At 39.4% G+C, this 21,248-nt stretch overlaps 1 protein-coding gene and 1 long non-coding RNA gene across 3 annotated transcripts in view; one reads left to right on the top strand and one right to left on the bottom strand.

Annotated features, from left to right (window-relative positions):
• DLGAP1 (discs, large (Drosophila) homolog-associated protein 1) overlaps positions 1-21,248 on the bottom strand; it is a 703,239-nt gene that overhangs the window by 542,420 nt on the left and 139,571 nt on the right. For both annotated transcript variants that reach the window (XM_011996318.1, XM_011996317.1), the window contains exon 2: positions 11,602-11,687. The gene's annotated coding sequence lies outside the window, so the exon portion shown is untranslated. The remainder of the gene's footprint in view (positions 1-11,601; positions 11,688-21,248) is intronic.
• On the top strand, positions 106-20,298 carry LOC105551168. Its single transcript, XR_001007830.1, has 4 exons — positions 106-217; positions 2,273-2,401; positions 2,660-2,768; positions 19,969-20,298. It is a non-coding gene; the product is annotated as an uncharacterized LOC105551168 (long non-coding RNA).

The following is a 21,248-nucleotide window of genomic DNA, read 5'->3' as shown; positions in this document are numbered from 1 at the left end:
TCAGCTTGGGATTGGGTTGTGCACAGGAAGGCTGCAAAAAGATTACAAAATAGCCTCCCCCTGGCAGAAATGTAAAAAAGCCATTCCATGATTTTTTTTTTTCAGTTCTGCCAACGATTCATCTTCAGAAGACAAGCAGATGAGGAGACAAAACCTACTGATGTGGGTACCCAAGCAGGAACCCCCCTCTTGCACCGGCGACTCAAGTGGGAAGAAGGTAGGAAATCAACAGCACAGGGGAAAGAAAGGGAAAAGGAGTTTGGAAACAAGATAAGACAGGCTTCTTTTGAATAATGGAGAGGACTCTTAGAAAAAAGAAAAGAAACAGAATAAATTTGTATTCATTGATTCCATTTCAGCGCAGCAAATGCTCATTGGCTTTAATCAATTGCTTTCTTACAGAGTTTTGTCCATATGTATGTGACAAAATCCGCGGTCATTTAATGACAGACTTAGAATGTGTGCTGAGAATGAAACCGTTGAGATTTCCTTGTCTTTCCTCCTTTCAGTAAAAATCAGGAAGGGGAGAAAGGGAGGGGGTGAGGGTGGGACAAGGAGACCAATATTTTATAAAAGTGACAACACGTTTTACATTTGAATTATTTATTTTCCGTGATGGAATTTCAAGTGGGTTATTGCAAGGAAAGGAAAAACTGGAAATTGACCAAACATGGTCCAGGCTGGGGATGACGAGTTTAGTAGGGGCTTTAATGGGGCCTCCTAAGCGATTCAGGAGAGAATGAATCTCTCACAGGTTCCCTTCTCATGGGATCACTGACTAAGCTTCCCCAAATCAGGGTGCAGCAACAAAATCAGGGTGCAGCATCTTTTAAGTGGGCTTAAGAAGACCCACTTAAAAGCTTATCATAGCGAGACGTTGAGAAGACAAAGTTTTAGATTTTTATAGAGCAGAAAATGATTCCTTTTGAACCAAACAAAAGACAAGATATATGAGATGAGGGAAAAAAGCTTCTGTCTAAAAGCCCGACGTGTGTAGGACTTTCCCTCCACTGTTGTTTTCCCTTTGGTTTGGTAAGAATGTGGTGAGTGAAGCAAAAAGAAAAGGCGAGAAGAACCACAGAGACCCCCTCGAAGCGTAAAACGCTGTTAATTAAGAGTGAGAACGTTCAGTGGCCTGTGACCCTCCCTTTCCTAGGCCACCATCCCCAAGGTTTGGCTCTTCCCTGCCTTGCTCCAGGTGGTCCAGGCAAGGGCCTGGATGGGGGTACTGAGGGTGGGGGAGACAGCGCTGGGTCCCTCTGTGCCACTTCCTCCCTGTGCTGGTGTTTCAGCAGCAATCTGCTCCTCTGCGATGGCAGCCTGTCCACAGCTCTAGTGCCCACAGACTTGGGGACCCCCTTCTTTCCCCTTGTCTGACTCTTCAGGCCTACAGTGGTGAGGGCTTCCCACTGTGCTTATCTCTGGGTACCTCAGCCTCTCTGGCTGTATTTTCTTAACCCTGTTCCCTACTCTGTAAACAGACCCTACTTTAAGTTCACCTCAGCCCTCTTAATGAGATTCTCTTTCATGGGATTCTGACTGATAGAGTGGGGCTAAAAAGATCTCAAACCTGAAAGAAGCTGAGAGGAGCTGAAATTTTGAGTTGCAGAAACCTGGATGCTTGCCACGATATAGAGGAGGGCAAACCATTTATTATTTATACAATTTCAGGCAAATAGGTTATAGAAATTCCAGGTACAAAAGATCTGAAGAGATGACTAAAAACCAACTAGGATTAATTATATTAATCATGGACTTTTAAAATCATCACAACCACCAGCTGCTCAATTACAAAGTCAAAAAAGACTTCAAGAATTATTCAAAACTAAATCATGTCAACTCTCTAGAATGATTTATTCAAATTTAAGTAGGCCAGACTCACAATTTGGAGCACAGCTCTTTAATACATATAGATTCTAATTTTCTAAAAGAGAAAGAAAAATGGATTTGTTACTTGACTATTAGAAAATTCGTTGCATATTTAAAAAGCAAGAGAACTTAGCTGTCTGCCTGGTTCCAGTCTGAGGTATAAATGTTTACCTCATCATATATTAAGTATCTATAGATTATGCTCAATACTTTTTGCAAAATGTAGCATAAAGTCACTACTCATGCCATTAAAATAGACAACAACTATGTAATTTCAGAAAATGCAAATAAGTTTTCCTAGCTTTTGATTTTTTTTTTTTTTTTTTTTTTAGCTTTGGCCTTATCCTTTCAGGTAGTGGTTGGCATTATAGATTAATTACTTAATACACTTTTGTTGCCTTAGAATTCACTGAGTTGAAATGGAGTGAGAACTACGATGCTCTCAGAATATCTTTAAAATGTGCTGCAAAGAAGCCTGGGTGAGTAGAAGAAAATAAAAGGAATGGTGGATACAAGGAAAGGTTAAAATGAGGTAGGAACTAAATATTATACTGGCACTTGGGGTTACTATTTATGAATTGTTACTTTCCGGCAATGCTCTACTCTTTTGTATCTTCTTTGGGACAGAAAATTCCATAAGAAAGACCTTTCCAGGAAGAGCTTGTCCCTAAGCTTATGGGCTCAGGGTTTGAACAAAGCATCTCTTCCAAGACCTTGTGAATAATATGCATATGGTCCATATAACTTCACAAAGTAAAGTTAAATGAACGCATTCTTTTCTTGCTATTAGAGCCCGTTTATCGCACTAGCTGCTGGTGATTTGAGCGCTCCTTTCCAAGCCTCTTGAGAGTTCCGCTCTAACAACACTGCCCCCTAGTGTTCTCTCGCTTTGGTGCAATGTGAGTAAAAAAACCACAAGATTGACTTTCAATACACACACACTGTATTCATCAGTGTTTTGCTATAGAGAATGTAAGATATCTTTCTGTAAATTATTTATTTAATCTTATTTATTTATCCCAATAAGATATTAAAGCATGCTAAGCTGGAATGGTTTTTTTTTTCATAAATGGGTAAAGGCAAAAGTAAAAAGTTTAGATACTATGAAATAATTCCTGATCTAATAAACGGAGACAAATTACCTAATATTTTTGGGCACCTATTATGTTAGACATGTAAGAAATACTGTATTAAAAGTGAAGTCTGAGTAAGCCTAATTCAGTACTTAACTTTTAAAGTTAGAAACATTCTAAATATATTTATTAATTTGATCTCAAATTTGGGGAAGATAGTAAAGATGGAAGAGAGAAAAGGGAGAATTTTAAAATTTTACATATCTAAGTGGTTTGGTATTATGTTTTAATTGAAAAATATTTTAAACAAGTCCATTCTGATAAGATGTAGAAATTCTACTTGCAGCTTTAGGACAAAGTGAATTTAAAACAAGGGCTTTCTACTTGAAATGTGGCCAGTGTGACTAAGAAATGGAGTTTCTAAATTTTCATTTCATTTTAATTAACTCCATTGATTTAAATTTTAAAACTGATACTCAAATCAGTCATTGAAAACTTTTAAGTATGTTTGTAACAACTTAGGTATCTGAATCTATTTTTTTCAAATGTAAATTTTAAGATATCTACTTAGATTAAATATTCCTAATAAAAATAGCGCATTTGAATTGCAAGTGCTGTAAGTGAAAAATGTACACCACATTTCAAATGTTTCATACAAAGCCAAAGGAAAGTCATATTTCTCATTAATAACTGTTATATTTAGTACATGTTGAAATTGATATTTAGATCTATTATGTCAAACAAAATATATTATTAAAATTAATTATATTGGTAAAAAAATAAAAGTTTTCTAATAGTATAGAAATCATAACTATGTATTTATCTATCTGAACAAACTGAGAGAATTAAGTTTTCAGATTATTAAAAATTGAAAATATATCTGTTTTCCATGGTGCAGTTCACATACCACTGGTGATAAATTACTTTAGCCAATGCAAATATAAGGCTTTTTATTGTTATGCATTATCTAAGCAATAGTGAAAATGAAACTGAGATATCAAATCTATGATTTTGCAGATACTGATGTTTAGGACTACATTACACATTAATTACTGTGGTCATGTTTATAAATTTTTAGTAACTTTGACCCCACCATTAAAACGGATTAGAAATATAAGTTGCAGAGTTTTCTAAAGCCTGGGTTTTACTGTTTCTATCCTTCTGGTGTCATTTAACATGTTCCTCTGTCCAGCGTATTTCCTGTAAGTTGTAGTTAGAATTAAGAACACCACCATACAACAGAAATATGAGCCACAAATATAATTTTAAATTTTATAATACACATTTAAAAAAGAAAAAATAACAATTAAAATTAATTTTAATAATACAATTTTATTTAACCCAATATGTCAAAAAATATTATGTATGTAGTCAATATTAAAAATTATTGAGATAGGTTACTTTTTTTTCATATAAAGTTTTCGCTATCTGGTTTGTATTTTACATGTACAGAACATCTCCATTTGGCCTACTCACATTTCAAATGCTCAGTAGCCATGTGGGACTAGTATTGAATACAGTAGACCCAGGGACATCATCAGATTGAGGTTCAATTTTTGGTCAAAATACCCGATAGGTGGTGGTGTGTACCTCCACACAGAAGCATATGTCTGGTGGCCTTTTTGTGATGTTGGCAGTCATTGATTATCATTGTCTACACCCAATAATTCATTAAAGGTTCCAAAATGGTGATACTAGAATTTTAAAATTCCTTCTTCATTTATTAGATGGAATACTTCTATCAAGAGAAACATCTCATCAACTACTTGGGTTACTTGGAATAATATGCAAGGGAAGTTAGAAAAAATGGTTGATCTCTTCCTTTTATTTGCTAGTTTTTAAAATAACGATTTTGGTTTCCTTGCATTTTCCAAGGATGATCAATACTATTTTATTTTAACAGCATCATTAGGAATTCATGAATTTTAATATTTGATGTGTTTCAGTTCATTGCAGAGTTAACTTAATTGCAGAGTTCTGATACCAACAAAGCAGTTTATGATATTCCAGGTCCATCTTGTACACTTCCTTCCATAGACCTGTAATCATCTATTTCTTCAGGGAGCCTTTGATTCCTTTTAGTGGAAAATGGTATGTAGAGAACATTATCTGTGTGTGAAAGGTTGAGCAGGTTCTGTCTTTTCAGAGAACAAAGCTAGAGAATATGTATTTTAATAAGATAATATTCATCATGAATTCATGATAATGTTTCCTATTCAAATTCAAGTGGAGGACTTTTTTTACAGTGTCCTTTTCCCTGTCAAATTTCAAATTTTATTGACATGAATACAATTATTCATTTGCTGTATTCATAATACACACGTGTAACAGTCGAATAAATATAAGACTACCACTAGCAAAATGATTGCAAAAGTCAGCTTAAGATACTTTGCAGTTGTTTTTGTCCTTATGATAAGATTCCGCTAAAACAGTCAAATATACTGTGTTTTACAGTCACTTGGAATAGTCCCTTAGGTGCTGTTCTGCCACCTACTGGATAGACAGGCTCAATAGTCTTATTTTACTTTTGATGTTTAGGAATCACTTTATTTTAAATTTAATTTTGCTTTATAATAACGCAAAGCTTTCCATGACTCTAAAGTCAAATTTACAAAACAAGTCTAGTTTTTCTCCCTGTCTCCTCAATCTTATTTCCTTTCTTTACCTTTAAATATTTTATCTTTAAATGCTGTGATTTATATGTCCGTTAGTATATATTTGTACATAATTTGTAGACAAATTATACAAAATTGATATATATTTGTATTTTTTATCCCCTATCTCCTTTGTTAGATAATTGGTAGCATACTATACAGAGTTTTCTCCACCTGAAACATATACATTATTATTAAAAGTTTATATGTATATAACCTGGAGTGTTGGATTTTGCTTTGTTAGGTAATCTGGAAATCTTTTTATAAATGTAAATGTAATCAGTAAATGTATTTTTAGGATCCAAATGCTTGGCATCACCTTTGTCACATATGTTACACGTATTTCCATCCATACAAGCATGCAAACATATTCACATCTATATACCCGTGACTACCTCTATCTTTATTGCCTTACATTTCCACCCTTTTCCTATGTGGTCGATATCAAGGCTGCTCCATGAACTGTTTGCTACCAAGCTATGATGACTTGTGAATAGACAGTAAAAACAACAACAACAACAAAACACATTTAGAAACATTTAAAGTAATTTGATATTGCCACTAAATTCAAGTATATGATTTTGTATATTACAAGTGTCGCTTACAAATTATTGCGGAAAACATTAGTCCTTCGCTACAGAGTCTGAAAAGCACCTGCCTACATTATTTGCTTGTGTGCATGTGTTCTCTCTCGCGCGCCTATCTTTCTGTTCTGTGGGTTTTCTTGAGACAGGGTCTCACTCTGTCATCTAGGCTAAAGTGCAGTGGCACCAATATAGCTCATTGCAACCTCAAATTTCTGGGATCAAGGGATTGTCCCGCCTCAGCCTCCTAAACAGCTGAGACTACAGGCACATGCCACTGTGCCTGGCTACTTTTTAAAATTTTTTGTAGGGAATAGGGTTCTCACTTGGTTGCCCAGGTTGGTCTTGAACTCCTGAGCTCAGGCAATCCTCCCACCTCGGCCTCCCAAAAAGCTGGGATTACAGGTGTGAACCACTGCACCCAGACTCTTTTTGTATTTAGAAATGTTTGTGGTATTTTGTTCTGAGCCCTTTATTAACATCTTTATATAATCTAGAATTTTATTAATATCTGTAAATAATACCTTTAGTCCCATTTTTACTTTTTTCCCCCATCCTACTATGAATAAAATTGAAATTAGCTAATAATCCCTTCTTCACCTTCTCCCCTGTTCCCTGGCATCTATTTTCAACAGGTATGTTTTTATTCTCCATTGATATCCTTGAGGCAATCACAGAGCTTATTCTACTTTTTATATTCTCTTTCCAATTTATGCCCCTCCTCATTTTTTACAGTTAATTGCATATAGAGAAAATGGCCATCACATTTTATACTCTCTCCCTTGTAAACTACAGACATTATGAGTTACACAAAAATGTCTACTTAATGTTCACCGCCAGTTCTATTGTCGATGTCTCTTTAGTCATATTGGTTTTCCGAGGCTTGGTTTCCATAAATTCCCCAGGAAAGGCTCATAGGAACATTACTCCCTGAGTTCTTGTATGTTTATTAAGAATTGTGACTACGGTATTTAAAGATCAATGTTGCTGGGTATAAAATCTTTAGCTCACATCTGCTTTCCTTAATATTTCTTAAATATTTTATACCATTGTCTTCTGGCATAAAGCATTGTCAAAAAGTCTGATGACAATCTGATTTTCTTTCTCTTATAAGGGATACTGACCTTTTAATTAGTGCCAAAAAAACCCCCTTTTTTCCTTTTATTTAAAGGTCAATAGTTTTACTAGACTATGTTTATATGTGGCCCATTCTGGGTCAATAATTTTACTAGACTGTGTTTATATGTGGCCCATTCTGGGCCAATTCCACCAGGTATGTCCTTTCAAATGTTGGGCAAGTATATTTTTAGGTCAGAAAAGCAGGTTTTGAATTATAATTGATAATATTTGTTCTTTCATTACATTGATTTTCTTTTTTAGGAACTTCTATTTCATGTTCTTTGGTTCTCCTATTCCTACTGTCTATGCCTTTTTCATATATATTTTTAAATCTTTTTATTTTAAAAATATTCATTCTTTCCTTTTCTATTTTTCTTAAGGAACTTTCTGTGGTGTTCATTCACTATTTTGTTTCTTCTAGTCTAGATTAAAATTTCGAAATAAGTTTTTCCTTCAACTCTAATATTTTTCTATTTCTATAAACTCCTTTTCAAGTCTTTGTTTTTTCAAATTAGCTTCTTTTTGAGTTCTTAAAATTCTGGGTTATGCTGTTCTTTAAAAGCTGCTATCTTTTTTTTCAGCTTGATTTAAAATATGAGGCTACATTTTCTTCTGTTTTGTTTGCAGATCTTTCTGGCATGCTTTTATTGTCTGCAGAGACATTACATTCCTCAATCCATTTTTCTTTATGATAGATGCGATGGCCATTTTTTTCTTTTTTAATGTTGAAGTGAGATGAGTTTTCCTGTACTCTTAAAAGAGAAGAGTGAACCAGGATAGCTTCCCAGCCCTAGAGATTTAGAGCTGCCTTTTCTGTTATTTTTGGATGTGTTTACAAATATGTATCTGGTATCTGTTGGCTCTTTGCTCCTCCCTCCACTTGTATCTGCGTCTTCTTTCTTTTGCCTCCTTTGCTACTATTTGTCTATTTCCTGCTCAATTTGGATTCTATGCCAGTAGTTTCTCCTCAATGTGGGGTTTTGCTGTGGAGGAGATGGCTATTACGGGTCCCTTTAGGGTCCATGGGGCACAGGCTGCTCCAACACAAGCTGATTCTCTTGTGTTCACCCACAAGTTGGAGGCAGCAGGACTTAGGGGTTTCAGCTGCCCTTCCCAGAGTGGCCCACCAAGACTTACAGTGGGTACTTGTGAACTGTTTTTGTTTCTCTGCCTCTTGGGGCCATCAGAAGTCCCTTTGTCCTCTTTTCATTTCCTCTGATGTGCTGAAGACACTATACAGGTCTTATTCTCACCAGTAGTTTATTCCAACCCACACATATTTGGAGGGATTTACAGGGAAGGATGTTTATAGCGATATGTTTTCCCGTTGCTTTATTGGAGATGTTGTCTGGGAGGTTTTGCTTTTGTTATCTTAGTTGCTCTGTTTCCATGGGGTGGTTGGAGAGATAGAAAAATTATGCCACCTTGCCACCACTTTCCGAATTACTTTAAGCAACCAAACTTTTAGTCTACTTCTGTTGTACTTTGTAAGTAAGCATCTACCTGCCTGTCTATGTTAACAGGTTTTCTGATGTGCTATACATTTGACCTTTGAAGAATACAGGTTTGAACTGCACGGGTCCATTTACAAGTGGATTTTCTTCTGCCTCTCCCCCGCTGCCCTCACCCCGAGACAGCAAGACCAGACCCATCTCTTCCTCCTCCTCAGCCTACTCAACGTGAGGATATGGATAAAGACCTTTATCATGACCCACTCCACTTCCACTTAATGAAATATGTTTTCTCTTCCTTATGATTTTCTTAATCATACTTTTTTTCTTCTAGCTAACTTTCTGGTAAGAATACAATGTGTGATACATATTACATATAACATACAACATACGCGTTCAATGACGATGTGATTGGTAAGGTTTCCAGTCAATAGCAGATTATTAGTAGTTAAGTTTCTGGAGAGTCAAAAATTAAACACGATGACTGTGACCCTTTGGGATTGGTTCCCCTAAACTCCACATTATTTCGGGGTCAACTATTATTTAATCAGCATGGTCATATTGATGTCCATGCATATCAATACTTGAGACCTCAATAGAGAATATGCCCATAGTTCAGGGATCTATTGATGTCTTTCTACACTGCCAGGTCACTATCTCTCTCCCCTTCCCAGTCCGTGAAGAGTCTCTGCGTGTCTCTTTGTTGCTACTGTCTTGAGTCTTCTGGATGCTGATACAAGGCCAACTGAATGTGCATCGTATATCTGAAGTGCTCCTGTGTGATTACTAGGCCACGGAACAGCCACAAACATCACTCCTTCCTTTCCTCCCCTAACAGGCTTTGAGCCCTGATTCTTCATCAGGGTGGTATAAGAGAAGTCTTAGAGAACCATGACCCCCGTGGTAACATATTAAAATGATGGGGGAATATACTGGGAGGAAACAATAGTTTGATAAAAGCTTCCCAGTTGGTTCTAATGGAACTCCTCAGGGCTGTAGTTGGATCCTCTGCTCTGGGTAGAGACGGGCAGGGTGCCATGGAATTGGCCCTGGGTCCAGATCACCTGGGCATCCTCAGGCACAGGACTGGGAATTGACTGACTGAGATTTAAGGGATAGGAGAAAAGAGAGAAAAGAAGGCAGGAGCCCAAGGATGTAATTTCTTTTTGGACCCATCTTCTTTTTCAGGTGCTTAATATTATCTCTTTTTTTTTTTTTGAAAGCTAACAGATTTATCTTGAAAGCATTTATAGTTATTTCTGCTTAATGTGTAGCTAAGAAATTCTTTCAACTCTAAACAGAGAACAAAGACTTTCATTTTACAGGTAGAGATAAAAGGTATTGAATGGGAAAGTTTGAAAGAGGTGGCATTTGGGGTGAAAGTGTCTCCATCAAAGAAAAACTGATGACATCAGATCTGTGATTGTTTTAATAGAGGGAGAGAATACAGGAAGGCAGAGGGGCTGGGCAGGGGGATGTAAGAGATAGGGAGCAGCAACTGGATGCTGGAAATGGTCATAAACTGCTAATTTCGTAAGTGTGTTTATCTTCATTTGTGCACAGAAAAATAAAGGCACTGTGTGGGTATATTAATGGTCTATATGAATGCCAGGACTGGTACAGCCTCAGGCTCTAAGGAAGGAAGATGGTCAGGTATTTGGTAAGATGATTTGAAGACAAACAAGTGTCAAAGAACCGATGGTCTGACTTGAGTCTTGGTGTATGATGTAAGAGCTTAGCAGATTATAATAGTCAGGATAATTTCGGAGGAATCCACAGAAGCTACAGTGTCCAGGGCATATTAGTAACTGAGGGTCACATAATTAAACAAATAATTCTTACAGATGGTTCATTTGTAAGTTAGTAGGCATTTCTGCTATAAGCAAAAATGTTGTCATTTTGACTTCAGAGAAATAGACAACTTTATATTTCGGAGGCACTTATGTTTTCTCTATTGTGGATGATGTATCTTCCATTACTAATGAAGGATCATAGGAATTGAGGTAATTGAAACACAGTTCTCCTCTCTATGGTATTAATATTTTTCCCAATGATTGCTTTTCTTTTCCTGTTTCCTGGATATGACAGAGCACATGGTATAAATACCGAACCGCTCGGGGAACAGCCACCCCTAAGGCCCTCTGCCTTCCTCCTGCTCTCCCGGGGAGCCCCTTCTTCCCCTTTCTCTTCCAAATTAACCTGTTCTTCACACCTGGATGTTAAGATTATTCAGCCCCTTTCCCCAGTCAAGGTTACTGTTCTGTTTTTAGCCTTGAAATACAGATGAATTACACTACTAGAATATTCACTGATCAATAATGTGAAAAAACAAAAGAGAGAAATTATGAGTCAGAAGAGGTAAAATAGTGAATCACCAGAGTGCGTCTCTATTCTATTAATTTCAGCTGCACAGTCTATAACAACCAGTGTATGAGAGTTTCAGCCTTCATCCAAATAATGTATGTGAAACCACAAAGGAATTCAAGCTGCAGACAACAAGGCACATTTAAGAGGTTACAATATTAGTGTTGAGCTTGGGGACATAGAATAGAGCATTGATTTCTGATAAATTATCGGGCATTGACATTTTTGGCATGGGCATTTCTTTCTATATTATGGTTCCATAAAAAGTCAGTTTGGGCCCATTGATTGCCTCAGAGGGAAGAGTGTGTGTGTGTGTGTGTGTGTGTGTGTGTGTGTGTGTGTGTGTTACGTGGAATGTGCTGGATTTGGGAGGCATAGTGGGATGTCGGAAATTTAGCTGTACATGCCCAATAACGTTAGCCTTTTATATTTTAATTTAGGATATCTGGGCTCCATTCTTCCCTGATGCTTCCCAACCATGACTTACCTTTCTTAGTGCCGTTGTCATTCAATCAGGAATTCTCTCGAGCAGACCCGCTAGTGGCATTCAGTGGATCCCAGAATAGATTTAACCTGTTGGGAGCATAATGCATGTTTTAGTCTCCTGGTCACATACAAATGAAATAGGAGGGGGTGACAAAATATTGGAATTTAGGAGGGCCCTATGACTTGATTTTCTTTTGCATATTAGACAGACTTCTGAGATGTTTGAATCTTTGAATTGTTATGTTTAATTACTTACACCGAAAAAGTCTAAGACTGAATTCACTTTTTTTCTCTAAACATTTTTCCTTCTGAATTTCTTTGTGTTTTAGTGATACTCTATTCCCCAGCTGCCCAGTTTTCCAAATTTTTAAAATATAGTTACCCAGTTCAATTATTTATTCAACAAGTATCTATACTGCTGGCATGTTGTGTGAGTCACATACTGGGCACTCTGGGATGCAGAGATAGGTCAGTGCCCACCCTTGGGAGTTCACAATTTAGCAGGTCCCCTTTTGCATCCTCTCCCTCCTGTCCCTCCCGTCAAGTGCATCTGTGTCTTTAGCGTCTTCCTTCCCATCCCTATTGCAGCTGCTCTGATAGGAGCCTTCTCCATCACACCCGGCCCACAGCAATCAAGTGCTCCATGGTCTCAGGGAGCCTAAAAGCTACAGCTTCAAAATCCAGTTTCTCACTCTCTAACCTCTTCCAGTAGTTCTGCATCAAATGCATTGGTAATTTTTTTAATCTGTCTGTTTTTGACACAGATGCCCAGGAACCCTTTTGTAGAGGGCTTGGTTCATATGTAATCTCTAAATGGTGCTTTCCTTGGGCTTCCAGATAAGAGAAAATTACTCATTCCTCTGTGAGTCTAGTTGTTTGTACTTCACTTTTACTGATTACATTGGTATCCCTGTGCCACTCTGTCCATTCCACTAGACCATGACAGCACTGAGGCCAAGAAATGCTACCCTACTCAGCTTTCTGTAAGTATTAGTTCCTTTTATCCCATCTTTAATGCCTAATGATGGACATAAGTTCTTGCCACATCTTCATTTTATCAAGTATTCTTCTCTTGTCATTTTGATTACAGGGAAAAGAGCAACCATGGGAGACTAGCAAAGCTCCTGCATTCTGTTTGTCTTTTAGGGCCAGGGCAGGGCTAAATTGTGTTTGAAAGAACAGAAAATGAGTTGTTCCAGTTTTCTCTTAGAAAAACTCCAAGAAGCACTTGAAATTCCAGCATTCTCTTCTCTCCATGGGAAGCACCATTTCATTTCTCATTTCTTCATTAATACTCTCTTTTCCTTGTCCCCAAGAAAACTACCACTCTATCCTCACCAACCAGTATAAAGTTACTTGTTTCTTGATAAGAACGGAAGTCACTCTAAGAGTGCTACTCCAGCTGTGGAACTTCACCTGGTTGAATTTTTGCAATCACAGTTGGAGGAGTGTTAATCATAGTTATCACAAGCAGTCTAACTTATCAACCCTTTTGAGTTACATGTCCCTGGAAAAATTAGTGCCTCTGTTCCCTACCCAAACTCTGGCTTTTTTTTTTTCTTTTTTTGAGACAGGGTCTTGCTCTGTTGCCCAGGCTGGAGTGCAGTGGCACAATCACAGCTTACTGCATCCTTGACCCCCAGTGTTCAAGTGATCGTCCTACCTCACCCTCTCAAATAGCTGAGACTACAGGGAACTAGCACCATACCTGGCTAATTTTTAAACTTTTTCTGTAGATACAAGTTCTCACTCTGCTCTCCAGGCTGATGTTGCACTCTTGGCCTCAAGTTATCCTCCTACCCCGGCCTACTAAAGTGCTGGGATTACAGGTGTGAGCCACTGCACCCAGATACTTCATGGAATAATGCAGTGTTCTATGAAGTGCAATGTTTAACTGAATAAGAAACATAGTAATTGTATAGAAATAGGGCTGTAGTGAGGAGTGAATGGGATAACACAGGTTAAAACTATCGATGTAGCACCTGGCCCATGCTAAGCACTCAATACAAGAATAACCCTGGTAACACATATTATCTTCATTATAGTCAGATATTTCGAAAAGACTCCCTGGGAATAATCATGGACTTTGGAGCCTAGGACAGAGGCAGGGCTTCGTGCTCCCGGGGCAGCTCCAGGAGATGCTGACAGGAAGGGTTGAAAGGTCAAGGACTGAAGAGTGGCTGAAAAGTGAGTAACCCTTAAGGGAGCATTTGGGTTCCAACCCCCACGTTTCCCCTTGTGCTGTTTTGTTACTTCCTTAAAATCATTTCATTGCAGGCCGGGTGCAGTGGCTCATGCCTGTAATCCTAGCACTCTGGGAGGCGAAGGCTAGCAGATCACCTGAGGTCAGGAGTTCAAGACTAGCCTGACCAACATGGCAAAATCCCGTCTCTGCTAAAAAATACAAAAGTTAGCTGGGCGTGGTGGCGGGCGCCTGTAATCCCAGCTACTGGGGGGCGGGAGGCGGGGTGGGCTGAGGCAGGAGAATCACTTGAACACAAGAGGCGGAGTTTGCAGTGAGCCGAGATTGTGTCACTGCACTCCAGCCTGGGCGACAGAACAAGGCTCCGTCCCAAAAAAACAAATAATAAAAATAAAAATAAATAAATAAATAAACCATTTCACTGCTGTGAGGCCTCAGAATAAAACCCTAAAGTTTTCTCAAAAGGGAAGTGTGTGTGTGTGTGTGTGTGTGTGTGTGTGTGTGTATTGGCTTGCTATCTGGTCATTTAGTGGTGATTTATCTCAAGGATTTATAAATACTTATTGCACAAACACTGTGGAAGCTAGTCAGCATTCACTCAGGAACTCAACCTGTCTGTATTTTTAGGTAATCTTGAGTTTTCTTTCTATTATTTTGCATGTAAGAGTGGTTCCCCTTTTTGCAGCTTCGTTTTCTGTCAATGGCAAGCTAAAAACCCACATTTAGAAAATATGACTATTCATTTGCTTAATTATCACATAAACTATTTTTTAAAACTGGAATCAGTCACTAACAAATCCTGCTTGGCTGTTTCCTCTGTCTGGACTCCTCCCCACTGGGATTTTTCCACTGAACTTTATGACATACAGTAGCCCCTCCCTTCCCATCCATAGGAGATAACATGCCAAGATCCTCAGTGGATGCCTGATGCCCCAAATAGAACCAAACCCTATAAATAAATAAATAAATAAATAAATAAATAAATACACACACACACATACACACACACACCCCAAGTAACAACAAAGTTATTACGTCCAGTTCTTCTATAAAATAAATATCAACTTGCCATCTCTTTGTAAAACTGCATATCTAGTTATATTTTTTCAGGTATAAACAAAAAATACCTATTTTTGCAAGGTATTTGTATGCCATAGAGTTATTATCTTTGAATCCAAGCAGGAAGGCTTAGCAAAGGCTCTGTACAGAAACCTGTCGTGTCTTGTATCAGGCTACAATTTTTTTTAAGTCAGATTTCTCAAAAACTGGCACAGCAGTTGGATATAAATGGCTTCTGAAGATATATCACATCTGTCCAAAAATGAAAATCATTTTTCATGCCCAGCAATTGTGAACTTTCCAAATTGCTCTGTGAAAGTGTTTTATTCTCATGCAACGAAAGGCAAAAAAAACCAAAACCAGTGACGGGGGAAAAAATAACAATTCCTATACAACCACTATATGCTTTTGATTCAGATAGTTCAATGCTCAATATGTCATTTTTTATATTCTTTTTTACTTTTCTGACTTTTGAATCAATATGCAAAATGCGAACTGGATTATTCAAAGGTAGAAGAAGAAACGCTGCTTCTGATGAAACCTTGCTACAGGACGTGGGAAGGGAGTGACAGCTACCGAGTCCTGGGTTCACGCGATTCTCCTGCCTCAGCCTCCTGAGCAGCTGGGACTACAGGCGCCCACCATCACGCCTGGCTAAGTTTTAAAAATATTTTTAGTAGAGACGGGGTTTCACCATGTTAGCCAGGATGGTCTCGAACTCCTGACCTTGTGATCTGCCCGCCTTGGCCTCCCAAAGGGCTGGGATTACCGGCCTAAGCCGCTGCGCCCAGCCGCCACTGAATCTCTTTAGACTCCACTTGCGCTCCAGGCTCCTCTTGACTTCATTCCTCTCCTCACTCTAGTGGAAGTAGAAACTTTTTGTATAATAACAAATGGAAGTTATGCCATGAGTGGGATTTATGTTCCCATGATAGAGATGGGTTTGTTTAGTAGTTGTTTCAAGTTGAAGAATGACAGTGTCCACCACCCTCCCAGGAATAGGAACCTTCAGGCGAATGAGTCTCCTCACCGGAGCAAGGGAACAGTAGTAGCAGGACAGAGTTGGATCATGCACGGACAGGGAGGTAGAGGAGAAGAGAAGAGCTCCAAAGGTTAGAAGGATTCTTAGACTCCCATATCTGGCTGACTTTCTAATGACTGAAGATGTAAAAAGGGCAAGTCATGATCTGCACTACTTACAAGATGAGGCAAGTTCTGTTCTAGAACTTGAGCATGTCTGTGATCCACAAGGAGCATAATTGTCTTGTTTTCTTGTAACAGACTCGACCACAGGACGTGATGCAGGGTTACACACCATTTCTCTAAATATTCCATTGAGATGGAAGTTTCTAATCAGATGATTCTTAATCTGATTTTACTTTGATTGCCACACAGTTTAGTGTAGTGTTTGCTTAGAAGCCGACATAGTAAAATAAAAGTAAAATCAGATTAAGAATCATCAGGGTTGCTGGGTGCAGTGGCTCACACCTGTAATCCCAGCACTTTGGGAGGCCAAGGAGGGAGGATCTCTTGGGCCTATGAGTTCAAGGCCAGTCTGAACAACATGGGAAGACTCTGTCTCTATGAAAAAATGTTTAAAAATTAGTCGGGTGTGGTGGCACAGGCCTGTGGTCCCAGCTACTTGGAAGGCTGAGGTTGGGGTAATGCCTGAGCCTGAGAGGTCAAGGATGCAGTGAGCCATGATCGTGTCACTGTGCTTCAGCCTGAGTGACAGTGACACTCTGTGTAAAAATAAATGAATAAAATTTAAAAAGATAAAGAATCATGAGGGCACTTATGGCAGTTATCAGAAGGCAAGCCATTCTACATAGTGTTAGGTTTTGCTGTTTACAATAGAAAACCCAAACTAATAGTGGCCTAAACATAGAGATGCAACCCTCAAGAAAAGCTGTCCAGAGCTGGGCAGTTACGTGCTGGTATTTTGGTTCTTTGGTATCCAGGGGCCTAGGTGCCTACTATCTTTAGGCTCTCCCTTTCCAGAGCCAGCCTCCAAATTTAAGGTCCCCTCATATTCCGAGACAGTTGCTGTAGTGCCAGCCTTCAAGCACAAGGCCAAAAGAGGAAGGAATGAAGCAGTTGAGAAAACAAAAAGTACAGGAATCATACAACTGTGTGGAATGTATATATTTTTTGCTTCCAACTTTATTTATCAAATTTTCCATGCTATTGGTCCCTTCAGGAGTTGCTCCTTAGCTCCTCTATTCTCATGTGAAAGGAGGTGGGGATGTTACTACTTCAAGATCCACATCTTTTTCCTGTCCCTTTATTCTCATTAATGAATTAGCTGATTCATCAAATGTCTACTGAACACCTATTAATCATAGGCCCTTGGCTAGTCATTGGAAACACAAGGATGAAAAAAAAAAAAAAAAATCCCTCCGGCCAGGCACAGTGGCTGACACCTGTAATCCCAGCACTTTGGGAGGCCGAGGCAAGTGGATCACCTGAGGTCAGAAGTTTGAGACTAGCCTGACCAACATGGTGAAACCCCGTCTCTACTAAAAATGTAAAAATTAGCTGGTTGTGGTGATGTGCACCTGTAATCCCAGCTACTCGGGAGGCTGAGGCAGGAGAATCGCTTGAACCCGGGAGGTGGAGGTTGCAGCGAGCAGAGATTGCGCCATTGCACTCCAGCCTGGGAGACAGAGCAAGACTTTGTCTTAAAAAAAAAAAAAAAAAAAAAAAAATCCCTGCCTGCCATCAGACGCTGTCTGTCTAGTTGTAAAGAGGTCATGAGCATGGTGACCCCACTTTTATAAGTGCCACCAGAAGGGAGAGGGCATGGGATAGAAAAGGCTCAAAGGGGCTACAGCTGGGCTTTTCTGAAGTGAGAGAAGCCTTCCCAGAAGACTTGATGTAGGTAAAAGGCTGTTTAGAAACTTTCTAGATTATCAAGGGGATGTGCATATTTCAGATGGAGCAATAGTACCTACAAGGGCAGCAATAAACGAAATAGCCATAGTTTGGGATGGATAGAGCGTAGAATTTGGCAGTGGAGAGGGGGCTGATAACAGTCCTCTGGGCCAGGCATGGTGGCTCATGTCTATAATCCCAGCACTTTGGGAGGCTGAGTCAGGAGGACTGCTTGAGCTCAGGAGTTCAAGATCAGCCTGGGCAACATAGTGAAACCTTGTCTCTACCAAAAAATAAAAATAAAAAAAATTAGCTGGTCGTGGTGGTGCAAGCCTGTGGTCCCAGCTACTTGGGAGGCTGAGGTGAGAAGTTCCTTTGAGCCTAGGAGGTCAAGCCTGCAGTGAGCCATGATCACACCACTGAACTCCAGCCTGGGTGAGTTCAGTGGTGTGAACATGACCCTGTCTCAAACAACAACAAAACAAAACCAAACAAATTAAAAAAAATTTTTCTAATTACTCAGAGAAAATAGCAGGCATGAGCATAAGCACCCAAAGTCATGATGCATCTCCAAATGTGATGACATCTGTATCCACCTTTATTTCTTATTGTGGCATCTCAGCTCCCCACACCCAACAGAACAGTTGACTCTACAATGTCCTTGGGCATCTATCTCTCCCTTTCATCCCTCTAACACTACTTCATTTCAAGCCCGATTCCTTTCCACCTGGTGATTACCAAAGCCTCCTAACTGCTTCCAGCCTCAGCGCCATTCCCACCTCTCCTGGCCTCTTCAGTATCCTCCCCCAGCCAAGGGAGTGAATGTTCTGAAATGCACATCTGCTTGTTACACCCCTGTCTACACAGAGCACACACTTTAGTGGATCTCCATGGTCCCAAAGTAAAGTTCAGGCTCCTCAGAGCAGCACTGATGGTTCTGACTGACACCTCTGCCCACGGGCCAGCCCCCACTCTGACACTTCCACACAAAGAATCCCCCAGCCACTGCAAAAACATCTGCCGCTGTATAACTGCACCACAGCCTCACAACACAGAACGGCACCGGGGAGAGCTTCAGGGGCCAGGCCTGGGCATGAGACATACTCCTTTTCAGGTTCCACTGGCTATCCCAAGCTGCAAAGGGGGCCTGGGAAATGCAGTCTGGCTGTGGCACAAGAGGAAGAGAAAGAGAAAGCTGGTCTTGCTGAGCAGCAGGCTGTCTGCTGTGGGTCCTCTAAACTGGTCTACGTATTTGACATTTGTCTTTTTATTCTATAAATTTTCTTTGACTATCTTGTTAACAGATTGCTCCTGCTTTTTTTTTTTTTTTGAGACAGGGTCCCACTCTGTTACTCGGGCTGGAGTGCAGTGGCATGATCACAGTTCACCGTGGCCTCGACCTAATGGACTCAAGGGATCCTCCTGCCTCAGCCACCTGAGTAGCTGGGACAACAGGCATGTGCCATCAAGGCCAGCTAATTAAAAACAATTTATTTTATAGACCGGGGGTCTCATTATGTTGCTCAGGCTGGTCTTGAACTCCTGAGCTCAAGCAATCCTCCTGCCTCGTCCTTCCAAAGTACAGGGATTACAGGTATGAGCCGTCGGGCCTGGCCTTATTTATATTCTCATATTGTGATTGCAATATCCTCTCAATGTTCTGTGAAAACTAATTTAGTAATACCAAGTTGTAGTTTCTAAAAGTTTTCTTATTTAAAAAAATTCTTTCTGTTTCCATTGGGGTCATTTATTCTGAATGTTCATTTTTAGCTCTAGTGTGTCCTGCGCTGTTGGGGTACCTCAAATCATGATTGCTAATGCTTGCTTATTGTTTACCAGGTACTATTATAAGCATTTACATATGCAATCATTTGATATTTAAATAACCTCTCTAAGGTAAGGACTATTACTAACCTCAATATAGAGATAAGGAAACTGAGGCACAGGGTTTTCCTTACAGAGGTAAGGAAACTGATCTGCGCCCAGGTCCACACAGTTAGTAAGTGAAGGAGTTGGATCCAAATCCAGACAGTCCGACCCTACAGTCTTCCTTTCAAATGGGTAGTGCACTTTGGATATTTGTTTGTGGTTAAAAGTTTCAAGCACTAAATTAGTCAACGTAGGCAGTTGTCAGAGGCTTTCTCTGCTTTTGTGTAAAGAGGACAAATCACAATAATAATTTCGACGTGCTCTATTCTCCTCAACTCTCTGACATTTCTTTTTCCTTTTCAGTGCAGGTTTCTCATACTTCATGGAGAAATAGAAAGGACCAGATGACAGCCACCACACATTTTTGTCCCCATTGCTATAAGATGCTTCTAACCATCGTAAAATTATGAAACACTGAATTCCTTAAAAGTTGTCCACTTGCGGATTTATCTGATGGTAACTATTAAATATTTAAAAGTAACTTTAATGAATCTACTTGTGATGATTGTGTGAGTAATCTATTCTCTGAATTCCACCAAAAAACCATTTTATGACCAAAGTCATAACGAACATATTTCTATAGTCCTAAGCTGGCAAGATAAATAGAGATCTGCTTATAATATAAACAACATATTTATTCCTAAACTAATAAGATGATTATCAATCTGTAAAAGACTATGAAAATCAATGCTGTATACTTGGCTATACTTGGTGAGAATTTTGGAAACATGTCTGTTCTTTTTTATTTGTGTTCTGGAAGATACTTAGCCCACCTTTTTTTTTTTTTTTTTGAGACGGAGTCTTGCTCTTGTTGCCCAGGCTGGAGTGCAGTGGAATGATCTCGGCTCACTGCATCCTCCACCTCCTGGGTTCAAGCAATACTCCTGCCTCGGCCTCCCAAGTAGCTGGGACTATAGGCGCGCGCCACCACGCCCAGCTAATTTTTGTATTTTTAGTAGAGGCGGGGTTTTGCCATGTTGGCCAGATGGTCTCGATCTTTTGACCTCATGATCCGCCCGCCTCGGCCTGCTTAGCCCACTTTTAAGGACAAGTCCAGCTGTCCTTATCCTTCACAGCAAATAACAAACATAGTGATTAGTGGGGGAGAAGAGATGTTGGTCAAGGGGTACAAAGGAAAGTCAGATAAAAGGAATATGTTCTAGTATTTGATAGAATAGTAGGCAAATTATAGTTAACAAAAATTTATTGTACACTTCAAAGTAGCTAGAAGCAAAGAATTGTAATGTCCCCAACACAAAGAAAAGATAAATGTTTGGGGTGACAGTATCTCAATTACTCTGATTTGATCATTACACATTGTATGCAGGTATCAAAATATCACATATCCCCCCAAAATATGTACAATTGTTGTATATTAATAAAAATAAATACAAACAAAAAGACCAAAAAAGTAATTAATTATAGTGTAATTATTAGCCTAGGGCCAATCTGGATAAGCACCTGTTCAACATCATATCCTCATTTTCTGGCACCCCGTAGATACTGCAGAAGTATTTTTGATTGGTCCTGCAGAGGTTCTACCCCGCCCTCACCAGGTGCAGGTGGATGCCAGGTGCCAGCCC

This window comes from Mandrillus leucophaeus, unplaced genomic scaffold (assembly GCF_000951045.1).
Source record: "Mandrillus leucophaeus isolate KB7577 unplaced genomic scaffold, Mleu.le_1.0 Scaffold51, whole genome shotgun sequence".
In the NCBI taxonomy this organism is placed as follows: domain Eukaryota; kingdom Metazoa; phylum Chordata; class Mammalia; order Primates; family Cercopithecidae; genus Mandrillus; species Mandrillus leucophaeus.
The sequence above is the reverse complement of the archived record's forward strand: the minus strand, read 5'-3'. Positions and strand labels throughout refer to the sequence as shown.